Source organism: Salvelinus fontinalis, chromosome 1 (assembly GCF_029448725.1).
Source record: "Salvelinus fontinalis isolate EN_2023a chromosome 1, ASM2944872v1, whole genome shotgun sequence".
NCBI lineage: Eukaryota > Metazoa > Chordata > Actinopteri > Salmoniformes > Salmonidae > Salvelinus > Salvelinus fontinalis.
This window is the reverse complement of record NC_074665.1, coordinates 62,385,148-62,408,738: the sequence shown is the minus strand read 5'-3', so window position 1 is coordinate 62,408,738 and position 23,591 is coordinate 62,385,148. Positions and strand designations below refer to the sequence as shown.

Sequence of the window (23,591 nt, the reverse complement as noted above, 5' to 3'; positions counted from 1 at the left end):
AACAACTAGTATACAGTATCAGTTATCTATGTATAACAAGTAGTATGGAGCTGCTGCTTGGAGTATTGATTCTTCATCCTTTGTAATGTATTCCCTGTGAATCTGGTGATGTTTTTTTCCCGTTCAGAAAAATCTACCATTGAAGTCACTTGCATTATTTACCGTAAATTAGTGTGAACGTACCATATGTTGCCCACTAGATGTCGCTGTTCCTGCTACTGCCACCACACCCTTTTATCCATTTTGCTGGTCTCTTGTGTTTGTTACAATGTTTCACAACATTTTCTTTGCAACTTTGGTAGGAAACCAATACCTTTTGCTCATGATGAAAATAATAGTCCCGTATTGATGTCACTTGTTAAATCCACTTCAAATCAGTGTAAATGAAGGGGAGGAGACAGGCTAAATAAGTATTTTTTTGCCTTGAGACAATTGAGACATGGATTGAGTATGTGTGCCATTCAGAGTGTGAATGGGCAAGACAAAATATTTAAGTGCCTTTAACGGGGTATGGTAGTACATGCCAGGCACACCGGTTTGAGTGTGTCAAGAACCAAGGTAGCCGCTACTCTTCCTGGGGTCTGACAAAATTAAGGCAGTTAAACAATAAAGAAAATATTATAATACATTCATTACAGAATTCATAACACACTAAGTGTGTGCCCTCAGGCCCATACTCCACTACCACAAATATACAACGCAAAATCGATGTGTACGTGTGTGTATAGTGCGTATGTGAAGAGACCTCTGGTGGCATGTCTTGTGGGGTATGCATGGGTGTCTGAGCTGTGTGCTAGTATTTTAAACAGACAGCTTGGCACATTCAGCTTGTCAACACCTTTTACAAAAACAAGTAATGAGGAAGTCAATCTCTCTTCCACTTTTAGCCATGAGAGCTTTACATGCATGTCATTAATGTTAGCTCTCTGTGTACTTTTAAGGGCCAGCCGTGCTGCCCTGTTCCGAGCCACCTGCAATTTTCCCAAGTCCCTCTTTGTGGCGCACAATTGGCCCAGCGTCGTCCGAGTTTGGCCGGGGTAGGCCGACGATGTAAATAAGAATTTGTTCTTAACTGACTTACCTAGTTAAATAAAGGTTTCAATCTGGTCAAACACAATTTTTTCCAAAAGTTTACTAAGGGTTGGTAACAGGCTGATTGGTCGGCTATTTGAACCAGTAAAGGGGGCGTTACTATTCTTGGGTAGCGGAATGACTTTAGCTTCCCTTCAGGCCTGAGGGAACACACTTTCTAGTAGGATTAAATTGAAGATGTGGAAATATCGTCCGCTATTATCCTCAGTAATTTTCCATCCAGATTGTCAGACCCTGGTGGCTTGTCATTATTGATAGACAACAATACATTTTTTCACCTCTTCCACACTGACTTTACAGAATTCAAATGTACAATTCTTGTCTTTCATAATTTGGTCAGATATACTTGGTTGTGTAGTGTCAGCATTTGTTGCTGGCATGTCATCCCTAAGTTTGTTTATCATGCCAATGAAAAAGTAATTAAAATAGTTGGCAATATCAGTGGGTTTTGCGATAAATGAGCCATCTGATTCAATGAATGATGGCTTCGAGTAGTTTTTTTCCCCCAACATTTAATTTAAGGTGCTCCAAAGATTTTTACTATCATTCATATCTTTGTTTCATAGTATAGTTTATTTTTATTTAGCTTAATCACATGATTTCTTAATTTGCAGTACGTTTGCCAATCAGTTGGGCTGCCAGACTTATTTGCTATATCTTTTGTCTCATCCCTCTTAAACATACAATTTTTCAATTCCTCATCAATCCAATGGGATTTAACAGTTTTTACAGTAATTTTCTTAATGGGTGCGTGCTTATTATTAACTGGAATAAGTAGTTTCATAAATGTGTCAAGTGCAGCGTCTGGATGCTCCTCATTACACACCACAGACCAGCAAATATACTTCACATCATCAACATATGAATCCCTACAAAATGTCTTGTATGACCTCTTATACACTATATTAGGCCCATACTTTGGAACTTTGGTTTTCCTAGATATGGCTATTATATTGTGATCACTATATCCTATGGATTTGGATACTGCTTTAAAGCAAATTTCTGCAGCATTAGTAAAGATGTGATCAATACAGGTTGATGATTTCATTCCTGTGCTGTTTGTAAATACCCTGGTAGGTTGACTGACCACCTGAACCAGGTTGGAGGAACTGGAAGTATTGGAAGTATTTTTCTTGAGTGTGCAGCTTGATGAGAGCCAGTCAATATTTAAAATCACCCAGAAAATATACTTCTCTGTTGATATTACATACATTATCAAGCATTTCACACATATTATCCAGATATCACACATATTATCCACTGTTAGCACTTAGTGGTCTATAGCAGCTTCCCACAAGAATGGGCTTTAGGTGAGGAAGCTGAACCTGTAGCCATATTACTTCAACAATATTAAACATTAGATCGTCTCTAAGCTTTACAGGCACGTGTTTCTAAATATATAGAACACAGCACCGCCCCAGGTGGCATTTCTGTCTTTTCTGTAAAATGTTATAACCATGCTACCACTGTATCAAAGGTATTATCTCAGTGAGTTTCAAAACATCAATGTCATCTGTTACAAGCAAGTTATTGACTTCATCGACCTTGTTTCTCAGACTGTGGGAAGCATTGGAGTCAACATGGGCCAGCATTCCTGTGGAACGCTTTCGACACCTTGTAGAGTCCATGCCCCGACGAATTGAGGATGGTGAAAAAAAAAGATGAATGCTCCTCACTGCAGGAACAATCGGTAGGCTAATGGCTCGATAGCCTCACTAGGGTCCAAAATATGATACAACATTTTAAAAGCTAATGATACTTATATGGTATTTTTAAAGATAGTGATTTAATCAAAGTGTTGACAATGGAGTAGTCAACTGCTGCTTTCTGTGTAGCAAAGGCCATGTTTAACACCTGTTCATTCTTCAATCATATTGCAGATAGCTGAGAAAATGCATATTAAAAGGAATCAAGATTCTTTAAAAAGAAATCTGTGGGTCAGTTGTTAAACAAGTATTTATTTTAAATAAATAGCATACTGAAATTCACAAAGAGTTGCAAACGCTTGTTGAAATTCTTTCACTAATTGAACTGATGTCATTCTATCTCTTCTCTTAACACGTATGGACCCAGAACTTAACTGACCATCTGTTCTGTTTACTTTAGAGACACATTTTTCCATTTGAAAAAGTCCCCATCACACAATTTGTTTGATTTTAAATGTAATCTTTGATAAAAAAAAATCTAGATAATTTGGGCTATTTACTTAATTTTTTCTGTTTGAATAAAATACATTATTTGAAGAACAAACAATTGTGGCAATTAATATCTTGCAGTAAAATACTTTAGTCTCAAGAGAAAACAGGTTCAATAAATATTTTCAAAAGGTTTAATATTCTCTTACCAAGAAAATAGTCCTGATCATACTGGTCAAAGGTTTTAGAACACCTACTCATTCAAAGGTTTTTCTTTATTTTTACTATTTTCTACATTGTAGAATAATAGTGAAGACATCAAAACTATGAAATAACATATATGGAATCATGTAGTAACCAAAAAAAGTGTTAAACAAATCAAAATACATCTTAGATTATTCAAAAGTAGCCACCCTTTGCCTTGACAGTTTTGCACACTCTTGGTATTCTCTCAACCAGTCACCTGGAATGCATTTCAATTAACAGGTGTGCCTTGTTAAAAGTGAATTTGTGGAATATCTTTCCTTCTTAATGCGTTTGAGCCAATCAGTTGTGTTGCGACAAGGTAGGGGGGTATACAGAAGATAGCCCTATTTGGTAAAAGACCAAGCCCATTTTATGGCAAGAACAGGTCAAATAAGCAAAGAGAAACAACAGTCCATCATTACTTTAAGACATGCAGGTCAGTCAATACGGAGAATTAAGAACTTTGAAAGTTTCTACAAGTGCAGTCGCAAAAACCATCAAGCGCTATGATGAAACTGGCTCTCATGAGGACTGCCACAGGAATGGAAGACCCAGAGTTACCTCTGCTGCAGAGGATAAGTTCATTAGAGTTACCAGCCTCAGAAATTGCAGCCCAGGCCTCCCGGGTGGCGCAGTGGTCTGAGGCCAGCTGTGCCACCAGAGACTCTGGGTTCGAGCCCAGGCTCTGTCGCAGCCGGCCGCGACCAGGAGGTCCATGGGGCAGCGCACAATTGGCCTTGCGTCGTCCGGGTTAGGGAGGGTTTGGCTGGCAGGGATATCCTTGTCTCATCGAGCACTAGTGACTCCTGTGGCGGGCCGGGCGCAGTGCACGCTGACCAGGTCACTAGGTGTACGGTGTTTCCCCTGACACATTGGTGCGACTGGCTTCCGGGTTGGATGCGCGTTGTGTTAAGAAGCACTGCGGCTTGGTTGGGTTGTGTTGTGTTTCGGAGGACGCATAGCTCTCGACCTTCACCTCTCCTGAGTCCGTACGGGAGTTGCAGCGATGAGACAAGACAGTAACTACTAACAATTGGATACCACGAAACTGAGGGAGAAAAAGGGGGTTAAGCCCAAATAAATGCTTCACAGAGTTCAAGTAACAGACATCTTAACATCAACTGTTCAGAAGAGACTGTGTGAATCAGACCATGGTCGAATTGCTGCAAAGAAACCACTACTAAAGGACACCAATAAGAAGAAGAGATTTGCTTGGGCCAAGAAACATGAGCAATGGACATTAAACCGGTGGAAATGTGTCCTTTGGTCTGGAGTCCAAATTGGAGATTTTTGGTTCCAACCGCCGTGTCTTTATGAGATGAGGTGTGGGTTAACGGATGATCTCCACATGTGTGGTTCCCACCATAAAGCATGGAGGAAGTGATATGTTGTGGGGGTGCCTTACTGGTGACACTGTCAGTGACTGTCAGTGACACTGTCAGTGATTTATTTAGAATTCAAGGCAGCAATACACCCTCCCATCTGGTTTGGGCTTAGTGGGACTATCATTTGTTTTTCAACAGGACAATGACACAACACACCTCCAGGCTGTGTAAGGGCTATTTGACCAAGAAGGAGAGTGATGGAGAGCTACATCAGATGACCTGGCCTCCATTGAGATGGTTTGAGGTGAGTCAGACTGCAGAGTGAAGGAAAAGCAGTCAACAAGTGCTCAGCATATGTGGGAACTCCGTCAAGACCGTTGGAAAAGCGTTCCAGGTTTTTGAAAACGTATTTAACTTTATTTAACCAGGTAGGCCAGTTGAGAACAAGTTATCATTTACAACTGCGACCTGGCCAAGATAAAGCAAAGCAGTGCGACAAAAACAACACAGAGTTACACATAAACAAACATACAGTCAATAACACAATAGAAAAACCTATGTACAGTGTGTGCAAATGTAGAAGAGCAGGGAGGTAAGGCAATAAAATAGGCCATAGAGGCAAAATAATTACAATTTAGCGTTAACACTGGAGTAATAGCTGTGCAAGTAGAGATACTGGGGCGCAAAAGAGCAAGAGGATAAATAACAATATGGGGATGAGGTAGTTTGGTGTGCTATTTACAGGTTGGCTGTGGGCAGGTACAGGTAAGCTGCTCTGACAGCTGATGCTTAAAGTTAGAGAGGTAGATAAGACTCCAGCTTCAGTGATTTTTGTAATTCGTTTCAGTCATAGGCAGCAGAGAACTGGAAGGAAAGGCGGCCAAAGTAAGTGTTGGCTTTGGGGATGACCAGTGAAATATACCTGCTGGAGCGCGTCCTACCAGGTGAAGCTGGTTGACAGGATAACAAGAGTGTGCACAGCTGTCATCAAGGCAAAGGGTGGCTACTTTGAAGAATCTCACATTTAAAATACATTTTGATTTATTTAACACTTTTTTGGTTACTACACGATTCCATATGTGTTATTTCATAGTTTTGATGACTTCACTATTGTTCTACAATGAGAAAATAGTCAACAAAGAAAAACCCTTGAATGTGTAGGTGTTCTAAAACTTTTCACCGGTAGTGTAGGCCTAGACGATATCCCAAAAACTAACAATACACTGAATTCATATATTTCTCAGTTATTTAAATTGTAAACACAATACAACACATTTTTCAAATCTGAGAGGTAAACTCAATAAAGTATTTAATAATTTGGCTGTTTATTTCAGATGGAATCAAGGCATTAGAATGTACCAGAGGCCACCAAAATGGAGCTCGTTTGGCAATAAATAAATTCTTAACCCGGCGGGCACGGTCCGGGGATTCCTAGCTGGCTACTTTTTCTATTTGGCTGGCCACTATGTGCTTAAGGAAAACACTGACCAGATTCACAGGGAATGTATTAAAAGTACTGAAGTAGCAATACTTCAAACAGCAGTGCAATATTACCTGTCAAACATATAGAACTGATTCTGTATACTGGTTGTTGGGGTGGGATTGGCGTGGGGTGTCCGTGAGTGGCTTTTGATCATTATATTGGATTACCCATTGTTAGGAAGAATTATGGTCCAAATCAGATGTTAGGTACTATATTTATTGAAGATTTTATTTTTACCCTATAAATTAAAATGGCCAATATGGGTGCAATCAATTAGCTTAATTTCTCCGATATCAAATTATATTTCAACAAAATAATGTTTCAGGAATGTTACTTTTGTTGGTTTATAACTACAGAAACGATTTCAGAACAATCTGAGATGGTGGGTGACTTGGCTTGATGAAATGACATTCACACCTATCAGAAACAAAGAAGAGAGAGCGAGAGTATTTGTGTGTGCGTGTGTATTTCTGTTGGCTAGCTTTGCTTCCTCACTGTCATACTGCATACTGAAAGCTACGTGAGTTTTGACTCATCTGATGAAATACTATCACATTCTTTCTACATTTACAAAATTGCTGTAACAATGTAACAATACTTGGAAAGAGCAGATATGTTTAAAAGAGAATACTTCAATATGTTACAAAGAGAATACTTCATTTGCTGGGCTAGAAAAAGACTGACAGAGACAGAGAAAGAGAGACAGAGTAAGAGCGAGAAAGAGCATGAGAGAGACTGATCATATGTGATTATGACTTATCGTTGTTTCATCTACCGAAGGCTTTGTTTATGTATCTCTGTTTGTCCAACAACACAATTGTTCTTTCTTTGAATGTACACTACCGTTCAAAAGTTTCTAGTGTATATGAGATGGATGCTGTTTATTTATTTATTTAATTTATTTTAACCCCCTTTTCTCCCCAATTTTCTTGGTATCCAATTGCTAGTGATTACTATTTTGTCTCATCGCTACAACTCCCATACGGGCTCGGGAGAGACGAAGGTCGAAAGCCATGCGTCCTACGAAACACAACCCAACCAAGCCGCACTGCTTCTTAACACAGCGCGCATCCAACCCGGAAGCCAGCCACACCAATGTGGAGGAAACACCGTGCATCTGGCTCCCTTGGTTAGCGCGCACTGCGCCCGGCCCGCCACAGGAGTCGCTGGTGCGCGATGAGACAAGGATATCCCTAACGTCCAAACCCTCCCTAACCCGGACGACGCTAGGCCAATTGTGCGTCGCCCCACGGACCTCCCGGTCGCGGCCGGCTGCGACAGAGCCTGGGCGCGAACCCAGAGTCTCTGGTGGCGCAGCTAGCGCTGCGATGCAGTGCCCTAGACCACTGCGTCACCCGGGAGGCCGAGATGGATGCTGTTTTCGAGGAGATAAATACTCATAGTAAATGCTGCCACCTCAGTCTGATCATAGTGCAGTGACATCATGATTAGCATCACAGTGAAGACACAGGTTCATCCCAATATTCTCTCCTTCATCCTGAAGTGTGCACTTGTCCACTACTCCCCACAAATTGAAACACTTTGACATGCATATTATCAATGCTGGCTCTCCAGGTATACAGTTGAAGTCGGAAGTTAACATACACTTAGGTTGGAGTCATTAAAACTCATTTTTCAACCACTATACACATTTCTTGTTAACAAACTTTAGTTTGGGCAAGTAGGATAAAACATCTATTTCGTGTATGACACAAGTCATTTTTCCAACAATTGTTTACAGACAGATTATTACACTTATAATTCACTGTATCACAATTCCAGTGGGTCAGAAGTGTACATACACTAAGTTGACTGTGCCTTTAAACAGCTTGGAAAATTCCAGAAAATGATTTCATGGCTTTAGAAGCTTCTGATATGCTAATTGTCTTCATTTGAGTCAATTGGAGGTGTACCTGTGGATGTATTGCAGGGCCTACCTTCAAACTCAATGCCTCTTTGCTTGACATCATGGGGAAATAAAAGGAAATAAGCCAAGACCTCAGAAAAAAAATTGTAGACCTCCACAAGTCTGATTCATCCTTGGGAGCAATTTCCAAATGCCTGAAGGTACCACGTTCATCTGTACAAACAATAGTACGCAAGTATAAACACCATGGGACCACGCAGCCGTCACACCGCTCAGGAAGGAGACGCATTCTGTCTCCGAGCGATGAACGTACTTTGGTGCGAAAAGTGCAAATCAATCCCACAACAATAGCAAAGGACCTTGTGAAGATGCTTGAGGACACCGGTACAAAAGTATCTATATCCACAGTAAAACGAGTCCTATATTGACATAACCTGAAAGGCCGCTCAGCAAGGAAGAAGCCACTGCTCCAAAACCGCCATAAAAAAGCCAGACTACGGTTTGTAACTGCACATGGGGACAAAGATCGTACTTTTTGGAGAAAAGTCCTCTGGTCTGATGAAACAAAAATAGAACTGTTTGGCCATAATGACCATTGTTATGTTTGGAGGAAAAAGAGGATAGCTTGCAAGCCGAAGAACACCATCCCAACCGTGAAGCACAGGGGTGGCAGCATCATGTTGTGGGGGTGCTTTGCTGCAGGAGAGACTGGTGCACTTCACAAAATAGATGACATCATGAGGAGGAAAATTATGTGGATATATTGAAGCAACATCTCAAGACATCAGTCAGGAAGTTAAAGCTTGGTCGCAAATGGGTCTTCCAAATGGACAATGACCCCAAGCATACTTCCAAAGTTGTGGCAAAATGGCTTAAGGACAACAAAGTCAAGGTATTGGAGTGGCTATCACAAAGCCCCAACCTCAATCCTATAGAAAATTTGTGGGAAGAATTGAAAAAGCATGTGCGAGCAAGGAGGGCTACAAACCTGACTCAGTTACACCAGCCCTGTCAGGAGGAATGGGCCAAAATTTACCCAACTTATTGTGGGAAGTTTGTGGATGGCTACCCAAAACATTTGACCCATGTTAAACAATTTAAAGGCAATGCTACCAAATACTAATTGAGTGTATGTAAACTTCTGACCCACTAGGAATGTGATGAAAGAAATAAAAGCTGAAATAAAAATCATTCTCTCTACTATTATTCTGACATTTCACATTATTAAAATAAATTGGTGATCCTAACTGACCTGAGACAGGGAATTTTTACTAGGATTAAATGTCAGGAATTGTGAAAAACTGAGCTTAAATGTATTTGGCTAAGGTGTATGTTAACTTCAACTGTATGTAAGGGCCAGACATTCTGCTCTGTTCTGGGCCAATTGTAATTTGCCTATGTCCCCCTTTGTAGCACTTTGCCATATGACTGGACATTAGCCCAGGTGTGACAAACCTAGGGCCTGTAGGACTTGTTTTGTTGATAGCGATGTCAAGAAAGCAGAGCAGCTCTTTATGACGGATAGACCACTCCCCATCTTAGCTAACGTTTGTTGTATCAATATGTTCTGACCATGACAGTTTACAATCCAGGGTTACACCAAGCAGTTTAGTCTACTCAATTTGCTAATTTTCCACATTATTCATTAGAAGACTTTGTTGAGGTTTAGGGTTTAGTGAATGATTTGTCTCAAATACAATGCTTTTAGTTTTTTAAATATTTATGACCAGCTTAATTTATTGCCACCCAAGAAATAAGCTGGTGTGTTTTGGTGTATGTGTGTCATTTCAATCTACATCATGTTCTTGAACAATCAAAAAGGACTGGGTACAATGACTAACATAGTAGGAATTTGCTCTTGAGTACACACCTTTGTGTCTGCTGGCCTTTGAAGAGATTCTATGAAATAAGACAAGCTTCTTTAGACTGGTGATATGATAGGGCAGGGAGAAAGAGACTCTAAAAGCGAAAAATGAAGCACGCATGTCCACACATAAACCACCTTATTACCTCAGTTATAAAGAATGAATGACTTCATCAGAGCCTTAGAAAAGCCACTGGATGTTGTATAATGTACAATATCCTCCCCTGGCCATGAAATTGTCTTCTATAGACACAAACTTCATCAGTGACTTTGAAACCCCGCTGGACTGTTTTATAAACAATCCTCTCCTGACTACATTTTATACTGTTCTCTCCTGAACATGAGTTCTCATAAGAGGAAACTCTGTTCTATAGACACAAACTAATATTAAAGATGATGAGGAGGAGGAGATGAGTGAGGATGGGCAAGTATTTAGTTTGTATCTGTAGTGATGCCTTATTCCTGAAATATACACTGCTCAAAAATATAAAGGGAACACTAAAATAACACATCCTAGATCTGAATGAATGAAATATTCTTATTAAATACTTTTTCTATACATAGTTGAATGTGCTGACAACAAAATCAGACAAAAATGATCAATGGAAATCAAATTTATCAACCCATGGAGGTCTGGATTTGGAGTCACACTCAAAATTAAAGTGGAAAACCACACTACAGGCTGATCCAACTTTGATGTAATGTCCTTAAAACAAGTCAAAATGAGGCTCAGTAGTGTGTGGCCTCCACGTGCCTGTATGACCTCCCTACAACGCTTGGGCATGCTCCTGATGAGGTGGCGCATGGTCTCCTGAGGGATCTCCTCCCAGACCTGGACTAAAGCATCCGCCAAATCCTGGACAGTCTGTGGTGCAACGTGGCATTGGTGGATGGAGCGAGACATGATGTCCCAGATGTGCTCAATTGGATTCAGGTCTGGGGAACGGGCGGACCAGTCCATAGCATCAATGCCTTCCTCTTGCAGGAACTGCTGACACACTCCAGCCACATGAGGTCTAGCATTGTCTTGCATTAGGAGGAACCCAGGGCCAACCGCACCAGCATATGGTCTCACAAGGGGTCTGAGGATCTCATCTCGGTACCTAATGGCAGTCAGGCTACCTCTGGCGAGCACATGGAGGGCTGTGCGGCCCCCCAAAGAAATGCCACCCCACACCATGAATGACCCATCGCCAAACCGGTCATGCTGGAGGATGTTGCAGGCAGCAGAACGTTCTCCACGGCGTCTCCAGACTCTGTCACGTCTGTCACGTGCTCAGTGTGAACCTGCTTTCATCTGTGAAGAGCACAAGGCGCCAGTGGCGAATTTGCCAATCTTGGTGTTCTCTGGCAAATGCCAAACGTCCTGCACGGTGTTGGGCTGTAAGCACTACCCCCACCTGTGGACGTCGGGCCCTCATACCACCCTCATGGAGTCTGTTTCTGACCGTTTGAGCAGACACATGCACATTTGTGGCCTGCTGGAGGTCATTTTGCAGGGCTCTGGCAGTGCTCCTCCTTGCACAAAGGCGGAGGTAGCGGTCCTGCTGCTGGGTTGTTGCCCTCCTACGGCCTCCTCCACGTCTCCTGATGTACTGGCCTGTCACCTGGTAGCGCCTCCATGCTCTGGACACTACGCTGACAGACACAGCAAACTTTCTTGCCACAGCTCGCATTGATGTGCCATCCTGGATGAGCTGCATTACCTGAGCCACTTGTGTGGGTTGTAGACTCCGTCTCATGCTACCACTAGAGTGAAAGCACCGCCAGCATTCAAAAGTGACCAAAACATCACCCAGGAAGCATAGGAACTGAGAAGTGGTCTGTGGTCACCACCTGCAGAACCACTCCTTTATTGGTAGTGTCTTGATATTTGCTTATAATTTCCACCTGTTGTCTATTCCATTTGCACAACAGCATGTGAAATGTATTGTCAATCAGTGTTGCTTCCTAAGTGGACAGTTTGATTTCACAGAAGTGTGATTGACTTGGAGTTACATTGTGTTGTTTAAGTGTTCCCTTTATTTTTTTGAGCAGTGTATATATTTTTTTAACAGTTTGAAGTTAATTAAATATGACTCATAATTAACTCCAAATTTCTCTCCTGGACTTAGTAAAATTAATTTGGTTTAAAAATATAACACAATAGGGAATGAGTGATAATGTACAAATCAATCTTCTGCTACTCAAAACTCACTTTTAACTACGAGGACTTTCTTAAGAATCACCACCACATTGTGTCACACCATGAAAAGAAATTAAGATGAATAGTTAATTGGAGGATAGCTCCTAAAAGCTTTCAGACGTTCCGATCCCATTCTCTCTCCAAATTACTCTAAGAGAACAAATTAGCTGATTTGCTAGCAGACAATAGAACAGCACACTCGCTTGGCTCTCTCTTCTTCTCTGTCTGTTTTTCCCCACATTCATTGACAGATTTGAAACGCCTCTCTCCAGATGTAGCTTCTTAATTGGGAAGTTTAAATATAATCTCTCTCTCTCTCTCTCTCTCTCTCTCTCTCTCTCTCTCCTCTCTCTCTCCTCTCTCTCTCTCTCTCTCTCTCCTCTCTCTCTCTCTCTCTCTCTCTCTCTCTCTCTCTCTCTCTCTCCTCTCTCTCTCTCTCTCTCTCCTCTCTCTCTCTCTCTCCTCTCTCTCCTCTCTCTCTCTCTCTCTCTCTTCTCTCTCTCTCTCTCTCTCTCTCTCTCTCTCTCTCTCTCTCTCCTCTCTCTCTCTCTCTCTCTCTCTCTCTCTCTCTCTCTCTCTCTCTCTCTCTCTCTCCTTAAATCACCACAGCAGCTGTGGACTCATGTTTTTCTTTCCTCTTTATTTCATCATCACTTCATCATGATGGACGGTTGGATCCGTTTTACTTCATTTGCTGCCATTTCCCTGTCACCAATTAATTTACTGCTGTGCTTTGGACTTCATCAACCTCAATTGGAACCTTATTCTTATACCATTTTCCTCTCAGACTCCTATTTTAGATGGGTGTATGCATGCTTGTGTTTGAAGGCTATGCAGGGCCGGCCCTAGACTTTTGGGGGCCCTCAGCGAGATTTGGTTGGGGGACCCCCACACCTCACGGGCATGACATTTTAGTGGCCCCCTTCTTGATGGCGGAGAGAAACATTTGAATTTATTTAGTTTATTTCCGGCAATTCTACGTGTTTTGCCATGGGGAGTAGAGAACATGTTGCAGTTCTAAAGCAAGATTTCTGCAATTCTACATATTTTGCCATATGAGAAGTTTAGCAATTTTATAACGTATTTCAGTCCATTCTTCTCATTTTGCCATCGGGTAGAGATATTTTTTCGTAGTTTTAAAGCTAATTTCCTGCAGTTCTACACATTTTGACTAGACTTATGCCATGTTAATGATATCTATGTGAGAGTGACTAACAAAATAAATGTGGGCCCCGTAGAGGTCAGGGCGCATTTGCGCATGCCCTGTGTGCCTGGTTGGTATTCGGCCATGATACCTGGCTAGACTACCTTACCAATCTAAAAATTGTTAGCTGACATGGCTAATTGAGGGACTGTCAGTGACTGACATAACAAGAGGAAAAACTGCTGATGCACAACCAAATGTCAAAATTGCACTTTGTGTATTCTACTCTTCTAACTCTCCACAGAAAGTTGAGTCCGCGACTTGAGTTATTTTTTGGAGGGGTAGGGAGCCCCTAGAGGCCGGGGGCCCTAAGGGACCACTTATGACTGGAGTACTGGCCAACAAGCCAGTAGAGTTGTATTGTATTTGGTTGTATTCATGTCAATAGGAGAGAGTCCAGCTGCCATGACACTTGTGTGATCAAAGAGGTGTTTCCAATGGGTAGACCGATTCTATACATCTTGGTATTATCTTTGCTAATTATCTTTGAGAGAGAGAGAGAGAGAGAGAGAGAGAGAGAGAGAGAGAGAGAGAGAGAGAGAGAGAGAGAGAGAGAGAGAGAGAGAGAGAGAGAGAGAGAGAGAGAGAGAGAGAGAGAGAGAGAGAGAGAGAGAAAGAGATACACAGCATAATGATAACAGACTATGCACAAACCTAGGTAAGGATACAATTCAACAAACCTTGCTTTTGTAGGCTTGGCTATCGCGCAGCAGCGGCGCAGAATAGAGGTGTCTCGCGCAGTCTGTGAACATTTGGTTACGACAATTAAAATATGAAAATTAAATGTAAATTCTCATCGGTCACCGACCTATGGTTTATCTAATTATTATTAATGCACACCAATATGTATGTAATCACAATCACGCCACCAATATTTTCTTTTTTTTTAAATACTATTTAAAACTGTTGAAATGTGTAATTAGCAATTTAAATAATATAATATTTTTGAGATAGTATATCATACATATAGGTTATGTTTCCTCATTTGTTGCATTATGTGGATATGCCCATCTATCCATGTTGAAGAGACTAGCACAGCAGAGCTGCCAGCAAATGTGTGGCGGGCTGGCATTTCCCCCAGCACTTTTGATTTGGTTTAATAAAAAATATTGGCACAAAAACTTTGAAAAAACATTGGAAAAGAGGAAGAAAGTACAGTTGTTTAGACTGATTTGACTCATGATTTAAAATGTATGGGAAACAAAAAACATTGATTTCCAAGTTTAAAAAACCATACAACTCTATGCACAAGGACCACGATTAACAGTTGTGTCCACGTTTTCAAAAACCTCTTAACTATCTGCTCCGAATTAAGATTCAACGATGTCTGCAGAAATCATTTTCTGTCATCTATGACTTGACACACTGACTTTAAAAATATATATTTTTGCCTATTGAACTACAGTAAGTGAAGTGGATTTACACCTTGTTCCGGAATTGCAGTAACAGAATTTCATCATAGGTCCCTGATCTGTACTACACAGAAATGGTGTGGGTATAATTTGTGGAATGTTCCAACAGGAATTTGATACAAAAACTTCGTCAATAACAAGGTTATCAACAAACAACGCATACAAAGTTGTATAGCGGCAGAATAAGATACCAGGTTGGGAATGGGCTATTTAATTAAAGTTTTTCACTCACCACATTTATTCCGGAAAATGTCGGTCCTCACTCTGGTAGCCTATGGACAAACATTAAGAATAACCTACGTGGTGAGTTGATGCCTATTCGTCAACTTGTTGAATTGATCGTGCTACTTTGCATGCGTTGTTTGTTGGCAACCTTGTACTTTACAACGTTTTTGGAACAGATTCCTGTTGGAATGTTCCACAAAATATACCCACCCCAGAAATGCATAATGATGGATATGAATGCAATTCTCTTCATGGTGATGTATCCTGAATAGGTACACAAAATGTATAAATATGCAAAATCCTCCTTTGCATATTTGAGTATTATTCTACACACTGGCTATTATTTTAATAGCTCTGCCATTAAACAAGACCAAACCAATCATAGACGTCTATGTTTCACAAGTTTGGACATCAAAGTAGTGTAGAGCTTAGTAGAGTACCATAGAGCACAGAACAGTAGAGTATAGTACAGTAGAATACAATATAGTGTACGCAACTCTACTGTGCTCTACTGTGTACTGTACTCTACTGTACTATACACTGTTCTCTACTGTACTGTACACTGTTCTCTACTGTACTATACACTGTACTCTACTGTACTATACACTGTACTCTACTGTACTATACACTCTACTGTACGATACACTGCACTCTACTGTACGATACACTGCACTCTACTGTACGATACACTGCACTCTACTGTACACTGCACTCTACTATACACTGCACTCTACTATACACAGCACTCTACTATACACAGCACTCTATTATACACTACTGTACTATACACTGTTCTTTACTGTACTATACACTGTTATTAACTACTATACACTGTTCTCTACTGTACTCTACTGTTCTTTACTGTACTATACACTGTTATTAACTACTATACACTGTTCTCTACTGTACTGTACTCTACTGTTCTTTACTGTACTATACACTGTTATTAACTACTATACACTGTTCTCTACTGTACTGTACTCTACTGTTCTTTACTGTACGATACACTGTACTCTACTGTACTATATACTGCACTCTACTATACACGGTACTCTACTGTACACGGTACTCTACTGTACACTACTGTACTATACACTGTTCTTTACTGTACTATACACTGTTATTAACTACTATACACTGTATTCTACTGTACACTGTATTCTATTATCCACGGTACTCTACTATACACTGTACTCTACTATACACTGTACACTGTACTCTACTGTACTCTACTATACACTGTTCTTTACTGTACTATACACTGTTATTAACTACTATACACTGTACTCTCCTGTACTACACACTGTATTCTATTATCCATGGTACTCTACTATACACTGTACTCTACTATACACTGTACACTGTACTCTACACTGTACTCTACACTGTACTGTACACTGTACTGTACTGCACACTGTACTGCACACTGTACTCTACTGCACACTGTACTCTACTGCACACTGTACTCTACTGCACACTGTACTCTACTGCACACTGTGCTGTACAATACATTGTTTACTGTACTATACACTGTTATTTACTGTACTATACATTGTGTACTCTACTATACACTGTACACTCCTGTACTCTACACTGTACTCTATTGCACACTGTACTCTACTGTACATTGTGCTGTACAATACATTGTTTACTGTACTATACACTGTTATTTACTGTACTATACACTGTACTCTACTCTACACAGTACTATACACTGTACTCTACTGTACTATACACTGTACAATACTGTACTATACAGTACACTGTACTGTATTATACACTGTTATTTACTGTACTATAAACTGTACTCTACTATACACTGTACTCTACACTACTGTACTATACACTGTACTATACAATCTACTGTACACTGTTCTTTCCTGTACTCTACACTGTTCTTTACTGTACTCTACACTGTTCTTTACTGTACTCTACACTGTTATTTACTGTACTCTACACTGTTATTTACTGTACTCTACACTGTTATTTACTGTACTCTACACTGTTATTTACTGTACTCTACACTGTTATTTACTGTACTCTACACTGTTATTTACTGTACTCTACTGTGCACTGTACTCTACTGTGCACTGTACTCTACTGTGCACTGTACTCTACTGTGCACTGTACTCTACTGTGCACTGTACTCTACTGTACTATACACTGTTCTTTACTGTACTATACACTGTACTCTACTGTACACTGTTATTTACTGTACTATACACTCTGCTGTACTATACAATGTACTCTACTGTACTATACAATGTACTATACACTGTACTATACACTGTACTCTAATGTACACTGTTCTCTACTGTACTATACACTGTTCTTTACTGTACTATACACTGTTCTTTACTGTACTATACACTGTTCTTTACTGTACTATACACTGAACTATACACTGTTATTTACTGAACTATACACTGTTATTTACTGAACTATACACTCTGCTGTACTATACACTACTATACACTGTACTCTACACTGTTATTTACTGTACTCTACTGTACACTGTACTCTACTGTACTATACACTGTACTCTACTGTACACTGTTATTTACTGTACTATACACTGTTATTTACTCTACTATACACTGTTCTTTACTGTACTATACACTGTTCTCTACTGTACTATACACTGTACTTTACTCTACTGTACTATACACTGTACTCTACTGTACTGTACTGTACTCTACTGTACTCTACTGTACTCTACTGTACTCTACTGTACTCTACTGTACTGTGCTGTTCAAACTTGGAGCCCAACTGTGGTGTATGACTAATATGATTTATCTTTGCAATTCTATTGCAGTTACAGATTTCTTTCCTTCTGAAAATACCGTTTGATAACGGAATTTCCAGTTTTAATCACTTAATAATTCAAAAACAAAATTGATATCAATAAAAGCACTAACTAATTGATAGGACTACCTTGTTACTTCTGTGAACTTTCATTATCCTCCCTCCTCATGTATATCTTAAAGATATGAGTTTTTGGTAACGGAATTTCAAGTCACAAGTCAATGTTTCTTAAATACAGAAGGCAGAGAAATGTCTCCAAAACTAAATATAAGTGTTGATATTAGTTGGCAGGGCTCTTTAGTTAGTATTTCTAATACCTTATAAGAATGTATCTAAATCCCCCTTTCCATCTGTTAGACCAGAAATCAAAGACTTTGCTTATTCCCAATTTCTCAGCAGGAGCATTTTTGAAAAATCTATTGCAACAAAAAAAACTAGACTCAGCTTTCATTTGACACCCAATTTGATATGCTCTAATTAACTTCACATGTTGGTGCTCATGGGTCCTTTTACACGGAAATTACCCTAGGCCTTTTTAATCCAAAATGATTGACTGGAATTAATCAATCAACACAATAGTGATAACATACTGTGCCAGTTCCATTTTAATTACAGATGCAAAGGCCTACAGGATACAACTCTGCAAATAAAGCAAGCTCAGCCCTGTTAGTTCTATGGTCCAATCACAGTTGTTGTCTGTGTAAAGAACCCCCCATCGCCCTGTTAGTTAAGTTTTAAAATGTAATTATCAAATTTTAGTAGTCACATGCGCCGAATACAACAGTGAAATGCTTACTTACGAGCCTCTAACCAACAATGCAGTTTTTTTTAAACGTAAGAATAAGAACTAAAAGTAACAAGTAATTAAAGAGCAGCAGCAAAATAACAATGGCGAGAATATATACAGGGGGGTACCGGTACAGAGTCAATGTGCGGGGCACAGGTTATTTGAAGTAATATGTACAGTGGGGAGAACAAGTATTTGTATACTGCCGATTTTGCAGGTTTTCCTACTTACAAAGCATGTAGAGGTCTGTAATTTAAAAATCCAGAAAATCACATTGTATGATTTTTAAGTAATTAATTTGCATTGTATTGCATGACATAAGTATTTGATCACCTACCAAACAGTAAGAATTCCGGCTCTCACAGACCTGTTAGTTTTTCTTTAAGAAGCCCTTCTGTTCTCCACTCATTACCTGTATTAACTGCACCTGTTTGAACTCGTTACCTGTATAAAAGACACCTGTCCACACACTCAATCAAACAGACTCCAACCTCTCCACAATGACCAAGACCAGAGAGCTGTGTAAGGACATCAGGGATAAAATTGTAGACCTGCACAAGGCTGGGATGGGCTACAGGACAATAGGCAAGCAGCTTGGTGAGAAGGCAACAACTGTTGCCGCAATTATTAGAAAATTTGTCGTACCTCTTCACAACTGTCTTGGTGCGTTTGGACCATGTTAGTTTGTTGGTGATGTGGACACCAAGGAACTTGAAGCTCTCACCCTGCTCCACTGCAGCCCCGTCGATGAAAATGGGGGAGTGCTCGGTCCTCTTTTTCCTGGAGTCCACAATCATCTCCTCTGTCTTGAGGGAGAGGATGTTGTCATGGCACCACACAGCCAGGTCTCTGACCTCCTCCCTAAAGGCTGTCTCGTCGTTGTAGTGATCAGGCCTACCACTGTTGTGTCATCGGCAAACTTAATGATGGTGTTGGAGTCGTACCTGTCCATGCAGTCATGAGTGAACAGGGAGTACAAGAGGGGACTGAGCACGCAAACCTGAGGGAACCTCAGCTGAGGATCAGCTTGGCAGATGTGTTGTTACCTATCCTTATCACCTGGGGGCGGCCCATCAGGAAGTTCAGGATCCAGTTGTAGAGGGAGGTGTTTAGTCCCAGGATCCTTAGCTTATTGATGAGCCTTGAGGACACTATGGTGTTGAACGCTGAGCTGTAGTCAATGAATAGCATTCTCATAGGTGTTCCTTTTGTCCAGGTGGGAAAGGGCAGTGTGGAGTGCAATAGAGATTGCATCATCTGTGGATCTGTTGGGGCGGTATGCAAATTGGAGTGGGTCTAGGGTTTCTGGGATAATGGTGTTGATGTGAGCCATTACCAGCCTTTCGAAGCACTTCATGGCTACAGACGTGAGTGCTACGGGTCGGTGTTCGTTTAGGCAGGTTACCTTAGTGTTCTTGGGCACAGACACTATGGTGGTATGCTTAAAATATGCTGGTATTACAGACTCGGACAGGGAGAGGTTGAAAAAGTCAGTGAAGACACTTGCCAGTTGGTCCAGTGCATGCTCGGAGTACACGTCCTGGTAATCCGTCTGGCCCTGCGGCCTTGTGAGCGTTGACCTGTTTAAAGGTCTTACATTGCCTGCGGAGAGCGTGATCCCACAGTCTTCCAGAACAGCTGGTGCTCTCATGCATGTTTCAGTGTTGCTTGTCTCAAAGCGAGCATAGAAGTAGTTTAGCTTGTCTGGTAGGCTCGTGCAACTGGGCAGCTCTTGGCTGTGCTTCCCTTTGTAGTCTGTAATGGTTTGCAAGCCCTGCCACATCCGACGAGCACCAGAGCCAGTGTAGTACGAATCAATCTTAGTCCTGTATTTACGCTTTGTCTGTTTGATGGTTCGTCGGAGGACATAGCGGGATTTCTTATAAGCTTCCGGGTTAGAGTCCCGCTCCTTGAGTCTAGCCTTTAGCTCAGTGCAGATGTTGCCTGTAATCCATGGCTTCTGGTTGGGGTATGTACGTACGGTCACTGTGGGGACAACGTGATCGATGCAATTATTGATGAAGCCAATGACTGATGTGGTGTACTTCTCAATGGCATCGAAGGAATCCCGGAACATATTCCAGTCTGTGCTAGCAAAACAGTCTTGTAGCTTAGCATCTGCTTCATCTGACCACTTTTTTTATTGATCTAGTCACTGGGGCTTCCTGCTTTGATTTTTGCTTGTAAGCAGGAATCAGGAGGAAAGAATTATGATCAGACTTGCCAAATGGAGGGCGGGGGAGAGCTTTATATGTGTTTTTGTGTGTGGAGTAAAGGTGGTCAAGAGTTTTTATTCCTCTGGTTGCATATTTAACATGCTGATAGAAATTTGGTAAAACAGATTTAAGTTTCCCTACATTAAAGTCCCGGCTACTAGGAGCGCCGCCTCTGGGTGTGCATTTTCTTGTTTGCTTATGGCGGAATACAGCTCATTCAATGCTGTCTTAGTGCCAGCCTCTGACTGTGGTGGTATGTAAACAGCTACAAAAAATACAGATGAAAACTCTAGGTAGCTAGTGTGGTCTACAGTTTATCATGAGATACTCCACCTCAGGCAAGCAATAGCTTGAGACTTCCTTAGATATCGTGCACCAGCAGTTATTTACAAAAATACATAGTCCGACGCCCCTTGTCTTACCAGACGCCGCTGTTCTATCCTGCCGGTGACCCGTATAACCAGCCATCTGTATGTTGATAGTGCCGTCATTCAGCCACATCTCCGTGAAGCATAAGATATTACAGTTTTGAATGTCCCGTTCGTAATTTAATCTTCTACATAAATCATCTATTTTATTTTCCAAAGATTGCACGTTTGCTAGCAGACTGGACGGAAGTGGGGGTTTATTCAATCGCCTACGAATTCTCAGAAGGCAGCCCGCTCTTCCGTACCCTTTTTCTCCACCTCCTCTTCACGCAAATCACGGGGATCTGGGCCTGTTCCCGAGAAAGCAGTATATCGTCTATCGTATATCAGCCTCAATAAAGGAATACAAGGATTCTGCCAGTCTGTGGTGAGTAATCGCAGTCCTGATGCCCAGAAGTTATTTTCGGTCATAAGAGATGGAAGCGGCATCATTATGTACAAAATAAGTTACAAACAACGCAAATAAACAAACAAAAAACACAATTGGTTGGGGGAAACGTAAAACGTCTGCCTTCTTCTCCAGCGCCATCTTAACAAGTACAAGGTTGCTGTAGTTTGACATGGTTTTAAGGGTTTCATCATTCCTAGGGCCAGGAGTTTTTCTAGTTCAAAAAAACAAACATTTACCTGCTTAGAAAAAAAAATCTGGTCCCATCATAGTCCATATAAAATCTGTTTGTTTTACATCTGATTTATTATTGTCGTACCATACAACTAGCATCCAGAGTTTTATCTGGTTAGCCTACTAGATCAGGACAAACTCTGGGCTCCAGGAAAACAATTTGTACCCCACCACATATCCTATCTGTACTGTATCTCAAAATATTTACTTACATCGATATTTTCTTATTGTTTGTTTTGGTAGCAGGAATGGGCTTCCATACAGTGATGGTACATTGAAGAACAGCGCAATATTATTTAGGGTAGCCAATCCGAGAATATTCCATCTGATTATCTCACAAAATCACAAATAAAGGACAATTAATGCCAACACTGGAAGAAGAATAGCCTAGTGGTGGCATTCTCAAAGAGCAGAGGAATGTGACAGAATTATTGTGCAAACAAAATTAAATCAATAACAGCAAACCTACTCGCCAACCGGACAAAACTGTATTTACACCTAGGCTATTTAGCCTTAGCTGACATGAAATATATTCAGAATAAAGCAGCTGATTCGCTATGGGTCCATATCGCACATACTATTTGTGAAGTAGGCTAATGTCACACCCACCTTATTTTTATGCTGTAGAAATACTGTCAGTTATGTATTTATGTAGGCTACAGTGATCGTGAAATGCAGATATTCACACAATCCGTAGTCTCAGCTATTCCATCAAGACATGCGTCGTCTCTGTGATAATTGTTTATATAAGGCGCAGCAGTTACAATGTAGCCAGACATTTACATTTTCCGAAGTTCTCCGCGGCGATGAAACGCTCACTTCCCCCGTTCAAAATGCACACACGGTGCAGAGCAAGAAAAGATCACCCACCGGCGCTTTCTCCCAGGCTAAATGGTGATGATGTTCAGTATATTTCATAGCGCCCATCCGCATAAGTATGCTTCACTGACTTCCGCGTTACAATTGAGTGAAAAAATAGGACGTGTAGAAGAAACGGCTTTAAGGCTGGCACGTCAGAGAAGGGGGGGCTTACTTTTCTCTGCTTTTGATAGATTTAAACACAATTGGAATCACCATGGTCACAACCATAAACGGTCAACTCCATCTGCCTGATAGATTAAAATACAATATTAATTTCATTAGGTTTGAAAGTCATAAAGCCTCTGAGGAAATATTAAACTGCTACTGTGTATACCACTTGATTGAATAAGAAAAATACAATTTTTGTCAACTCCGACAGATTTTTATCCAATGTCAACTCCATCAGACAGATGAATGTGTTTATTGGGGATTTTCAAATGAATAATTTCCCTCTATTTCATATGTTCGTAATTAACTTTTATTTTTTACAGGAAAAAATGTCTGTTTTGAGTATCTGTTGTCAACTCTGTCAGTGGCTTGTCAACTCAGTCACTGATGACTAAACCCTTAAAATACATCTTTTGTTTATATTGTAATCACTGTTCTGCAACATATGTTAAAACAATTGAAGTATTTACAGTGCTAGACCTAAGGGATAATGTTTGCTTTATAAATGTTGTTTTATGTTCTAAATCTAGAAAAACATGACAAAATGCAAACTAAATTAGCCTCTGAGAATTTAATATACCTATAAAACAAAACAAAAATAAGTTTGGAGATTTGTATTACAAAATTGAATAATCTAATGTTCGCATTAAGCAATCGAGGTCTATA

The 23,591-nt window shown here is 40.6% G+C and overlaps 1 protein-coding gene across 5 annotated transcripts in view; it reads right to left on the bottom strand.

Annotated features, from left to right (window-relative positions):
- Positions 1-22,897, bottom strand: part of LOC129859393 (E3 ubiquitin-protein ligase MARCHF8-like) — a 129,586-nt gene extending 106,689 nt beyond the window's left edge. Inside the window, exon 1 of one of the 5 annotated variants that reach the window (XM_055929132.1) lies at positions 22,506-22,897. The gene's annotated coding sequence lies outside the window, so the exon portion shown is untranslated. Of the gene's footprint in view, positions 1-14,081; positions 14,129-22,505 lie in introns of those variants that run through there. The other 4 variants (XM_055929142.1, XM_055929152.1, XM_055929169.1 and 1 more) reach the window with 4 other exon arrangements.
- Between the last annotated feature and the right edge of the window lie 694 nt (positions 22,898-23,591).